This window comes from Oryctolagus cuniculus, chromosome 21 (genome assembly GCF_051225735.1).
Source record: "Oryctolagus cuniculus isolate XC-2025 breed Fujian yellow rabbit chromosome 21, ASM5122573v1, whole genome shotgun sequence".
NCBI lineage: Eukaryota > Metazoa > Chordata > Mammalia > Lagomorpha > Leporidae > Oryctolagus > Oryctolagus cuniculus.
Window position 1 is genome coordinate 23,949,271 of NC_142887.1, and position 6,000 is coordinate 23,955,270.

A 6,000-nucleotide genomic window follows, 5' to 3' on the forward strand; every position below is an offset into this window, starting at 1 on the left:
AGGTGCGTTCTCACAATGGGGAGTCCACAGGCAAATGCTCTCAGGAGAATGTGCCCTCTCCAGCCTACCAGTCACAGGAGAGGGGGAGGGCCAGCTCAGCGGGCAGAGCCGCTGCCCACAGACAGAACAGTGAGACCTCCACGGAGGGTTAGGAGGAGAGCACTCCCCAAAAGCTCACCAAGGCTTGGGCATGGGGTCAGCTCGGGACAAGTGTCGGGCTTGGGTACCAGGTGCTCCCAGAGTGTTTTTTTTTTTTTTTAATGTGAAACCTACGGAGTCTTGGAGCCTTGGGCACATCACTTCCCTTCATGGGCCTCACCTCCGCATCTTGGCAAAGGGAACCAATAGCGATGCTGTAACCGTGCACCACAGGGCGGGGTGGCCGGAACATCAGGCTTTTATTTCCTCCCTGCTCCGGGGACTGCAAGTCTGGAGTGCAGTGCTGGTGGGGTGGGGCCTCCCGGGTCCCTCTCCTGGGTTTACAAGTGGCTGCCTTCTCGATAGGGCGTCAATTGGTCTCCCTTCTGTGTGCACACACCTCTGGTCTCTCACAGGACATGAGTTGCCTTGGTTGAGAGCCACCCTGGCGGGCTCATTATAAGTTAATCCCCTCTCTCACAGTCACAGTCACAATCCAGGGCACTGGAGGTGAGGATGCCAGCATTTTGAGTTTTTAGGGGCTTCCCTATTCAGCCCCTAACATGTGCTATGCAAGAGCAGGCAATGATTTCATTTATTAATAAGGCTGAGTATCACTCGGGAGGTGATCCATGAGCACATCCTGAGCTCCTGGCGTGGCCCCCAGATCGGTGCAACTATGAGGACCAGGAAAAGGCTCCCCCAGCCCTCGCACCCCAGAGTGGCTCAGCCGTCTGTAGGATCTGTAGGCTGTGCACTTCCGCGGCTTCCCTCCCGTGGGCTCTGCTTCCCCAACCAAGGGGCTAGCAGAAGCCAGCATAACCCTCTTATTAATTTCCGGCAGTGTGGGGAGACAGACACTAAGCAAGAAAATAAATCTACTGTCAGAGAGCGCACAGTGCTAGGAAGAAAAATAAAGATGAAATTATCGTGCGAGCTCCCGGTTAAAAATTTATAGGACGTTTATTTTATGAAATACAGTTTTGTAAAGGAAGAAACCTGTCACTTCTGCAGTGATGCACATGCGACACAGCCTAAAAGGTTAACTCTGAGCGGTGACAGCAAAGCATCACACTGTTCGGCAGGAGACGGGGATCCTGAAGACACTCCCTAAAAGGCAATTTAACACCCTGGAAGAAGACCACGGGCCCCTGCCTTGCAAATCCCCGCCCCCACCCCCCCACCCCCAGCCTGAACTAGAAGGTACTTAATGTCCCTGATCCTCTCCCTTGTGTGCAGATTCCAGAAACTCCATGTGAGTCCTGGAGTCCCAGGGACAGAGAGCATCATTCATGTCTGGCTTCTGTCATTTCTGCCACCAAGGGTATCAGAAAGGCTTAGCCCCTGGGCTCTGCCACACACACCCCAGTTCTGCTGTTTGCTCCCCGCGTGGCCTCCCCGGGTTCACTTCTTTCTGGGCTCTCCTTGACTCATCTGTAAAATGAGTCAAGCACTGGTACCAGGCGCTCAGCATCCTGGTGAAGAATCCAGGGCCATGAAGCATTGAGCGCACTGCTCCGCACATCGCGCACAGAAAACCATGATGCCCTTGTTCTTTGGGCTCAGAAACCCTACCCACTGGTGTCGCTCTAGCTTCCCGAAAACAGTAGCCAAAGCGACTCAGCAGATGAGGAGGTTACAGGTCAGAGGTCCAGGGATAAGTGCCCCCCCCCCCACAACCCTGTGTTTCCTCTTCCATACCATGAAGCCATTTTTAATATTTATTTATTTATTTATTTAAGGGCAGAGTGACAGAGGCTGGACAGAAAAAGAAAGAGATCTTCCATCTACTGATTTATTCCCCAGATGCCTGCAACAGCTGCAGGTCAAAGCCAGGAGCCTGGAACTCCATCCGGGTCTCCCCGTAGGGTGGCAGGGACCTAAGTACTTGAGCCACCATCTGCTGCCTCCTAGGCGCAGTAGCAGGAAGCTGGGCCAAGCGTGTGGAGCAGCCAGGACCCGAATCAGGCTCTGCGGTATGGATGTGGGTGTCCCGAGTGGTGGCTTAGCCCACTAGACCTCCACAGCCACCTGTGCTGATCAGGGCTCCCAGGTCTGATAAAGGGAAAACAGAAAGCCCCTCCTCCACCCCCCCATCAGGACAGGAAAGGAGCCTCAAGGTCATTTACAGGCTGGAACACTGAGGCTCAGAGAGGCGGGCAGATGGCGGCAGAGCTGAGGGAGGACTCAGCGTTCATTCTTTCTACAAATATTTATCGGGGGTGAGCATTCGGTCCCACAGCTACAACAGCCACATCCAAGTGGCTGGGTACAAGTCTCGGCTCCACTTCCGGTTCAGGCTCCCTGCTCATGTGCACCCTTGGAGCCAGCAGCTGATGGCCCGAGTCCTTGGATCTGTGCCACCCATGCAGGCCTGCACTGAACTCCTGGCTGTGGGCTTCAACCTGGCCCAGCGCCGGCTGTTGCGGGCATCTGGGGAGTGAACCAGCGGATGAAATCTCTCTCTCTCCCCTCCCTGATTTCTCCGACTTTAAAATAAAGTGAAAATAAACCAAAAATTGTACAGAATCTTACAAGGCTGAGAATGAGCCAGGCCAGGGCTGTGTCTGTGGGGAGCTTATGGTTTACAGAGAGAGATCAGAGTTGTACCTGGAGACACACATATGGGTTGTGAACCTGCCCCCTGATGCCCCACCAGCGGTCCACCTGCTGCAGGTCATCCCTGGCCTGCACACCCCAGACCTGCCCAGAGTTCCTCGCCAGCCCCACCCCAAGGCCCCTGGAGCTCCGCCCCGTTCAGGGCTTGGAGAATGGAGCGCTCACATTCTTTCCCAAGCCCAGGACACTGGCTGCAGCCACAGAAGGCGCTGTGTTTGAAGATTGGCCGGCCCAGCTCCCGCGGTGGGGTTTAGGAGGTGATGGGCAGCTGAGGCTGGGTTTCCCCACTCTCCACCTGTTTGCTTATTTACTTGTCCACGTGGGCAGCTATTGTCAGAGCACACTGACAGGTGGTCTGCAGGCGCTCTGGTGACAAGGTGACACAGTGACCTTTGTCAAGACCCAGCGCGGCTCCCATTCCTTGTGATTCAAACATCACTTCTGCAAGTCAGGGGTTGGGGGCGTCCCCCACCCTGTCGATCACCCTATGCTGTGTACACATGCAAGGAGTGGTCCAAAATGACTCCATTGTGCCCAGGGGGCAGGGTGTGGCATGGCTCTAGGGGTTTCTAGAAGACACAGTGGCCTCACTCCCTGGTGAAGCGCTGGGACTGTGGCGACTCTGACCAATCCAGCAGCAAGTGGGAGAGAGAAGCTCGCAAGGGGTCAGGCTGAGGGTTAAGGCTGCTGGCTCCCAGCAGGCATGGACTCCCAGGATGGAAATCCGGACAGACAGAGCTGGCATCTGAACCCATGGTTCTGGATCCAAACCCAGGACTCCTGGAAGCCATTCCGCAGGCCGTTCTTGGCCACGTGAGCGATGCTTTCATCTAAGGTCAGCTGACAGAACGAGACCACGGACTGCAGCTCTGCACCTGTGGCATCTCCCTCCGGCCGAGCGAAGCCAAGGCCTCCCTGCTCTGTCCATGAGGTGATGGGCTCCACCTGCAGGAAGGGGCTTGGGTTTATATCTGGCTTTGACATTGGCCACGTGCCCTAGAGAAGTTTCCGGAACCCCTCCAAGTCTCAAGTTTGTCTTCATTAGTAAGGAGTGGGGGAGGAGACCCTGATTGCTTTAGAGCCTGTCTGGCCCCACAAGGTAGCAGAATGAGTATTAATAGACCCATTTTACAGATGAGAAAATCAAGGCTCAGCAAGACCAAGTGCACCATGAAAAGGCCAAAGAGAAGATTCAAAGCTCCTGACTCCTGGCTCAGTGGTCTTCCTGAGATGGTCACTCTCTGGGCTCCTTCCACCTCATGAAAGCCTCGTGGTGTGGTCGGTGCAGGCAAAAGCTGAAAGGGTTCCTAACCCTAGCCCAGCTGGGCCAGCCCAGACTCGGCCTCCAGTGCTCCCTCCAGTCTCACACCACCTCCTTCAATGGTCGGGCAGGGCAGGGAGATGGCTCTCTAGGTGCCCACTTGTTTTCCTATCTTGGAGGGAACCCAATTTCATGCCTACTGAGTCGAATGACTTGTACCTAATTGCTATGGCATGCAAAGCCATTGGGAGGGCTTAAATGTGTCCTTTCCCAAAACAGAGATGTGCCGGATATTTTTCTTGCTGCTGGTGGTTCACTCGGTGCCTTGTTTGGAGTGTGGTGGGCAGCCCAGCTCATGCCGTGGGCTGCTGCCCACTAGCTCTGTGTGGAGAGGCCCCTGGATGAGCCTCAGAGAGCCTGGGGGCGGGGAAGCAGGGAGCCTTGGGTAGCTGAGGAGCAGGCAACACTGGTGGGCCCTGCTAGCATTCATGAGTTCCATTGGCCTCCCAATTAGGTAGGAGCAGGGTCAGAGAGTTAGCACCTGTTGTCCAGTGTCACAGAGGAGAGTGTGGAGATGAGAAAAACCAAGTATTTCTCCTCCAATTCTTGCTGCCTCCCAGCGCTGGAAAGAAAAATGATCTGCCAATAAGTCAGTCTTTGGGTTGACAGAGGATGACCAGGGTGGGCCAGAGAATCCTGACAGGACTTCCATGATCTTGCTCCAGGGGTTTAAGCCCCCCATCACCCTTCCTCTGCAGCTCCCAAGCCTTCCCAGTTCTTTTCAGTGTGGCATTGGGCTTACCGCGGGCTGGCCATATGGCTGGGCCAGTGACGCAGGTTCTCCGTGCTTCAGGCTTCCGTCTGGAAAGTCAGGATAATGATGGAGATAGGGGATCCATCTCATCAACCCTCTCATCCAACAACTTGACCCTCATCTGCTTCCTGCAGTGCAGCTGTTGCCATGGCAACAAGCTCTCGCCCATCTGAGAGTCCCACTCCGGAAGCCAAAGCGCAGGGTCTCTGGCTCCTCCCACCACCCCTTGCCAAGGTTCACTTAAAAAAAAAAAAAAAAAAAACTTTTGCAAGGCAGCAGTGTTGTGGCGCAGCAGATGAAGACACTGCCTGTGTCGCTGGCGTCTCTTATCACTGGAGGGACGGCTTGAGTCCTGGTTGCTCCCCTTTCCACCCAGCTTCCTGCTGGTGTGCTTGGGACAGCAGTAGAAGATGGTCCTGGTCTGAGTGCTTGGGTCCCTGCACCCACGTAGGAGAGCTAGATGGAATTCTGGGGTCCTGGCTTTGACCTGGCCCAGACCAGGCTGTTGTACCCATTTGGGGGTAGAGGGGTGGGGCTGAACCAGTGGACAAGTGATCCGTTTTTTCTCTGTCTCTCCCTCCCTCTCTCTGTGTTTCTCTTTGTTGCTCTGCCTTTCAAATAAATTAATTTTGTTGACAGGTTTCACGTGTGCACGTCAATGGAGGCACTGTGGTCTCTCTGTCCATGCACACCGCGAGCCATGAGTAGATCGGGGTGATTGGCATACCCAACACTTCTCGCACTTCTCGTGTCTTTGTTTGGGGAGTACTCATGAAGTCGACAATTAATGGTTAGCAAGCTGGTTGGAGGTGTTTCCCCTCCACGCTCTGCGCCAGGCTGTGAACAGCTTGACTAGAGACAGACCACATAGCTGAGTACCTGATGAGGTCAGCTGAGCAACGCAGGAGTGACCTTTGATCTTTCCTGCCTCATTTTCCTTCTCCCTCAGCCTCACTGCCCTGAGATCGAACCTTCTAATATCATCCAAACACCCAGACCTTGCCTCATGGGACCCGCATTAAGGCTACGAGTAAAGTGAAAGGTGATGTGGGGATTTATCTATGGATGCATGAGAAACACTTGGAACCTGACCTGGCACTCATAGATAGAAGCTGCTTTTATTACCTTTTAAAAAATATTTATTTACTTACTTATTACAGAAGGTGAA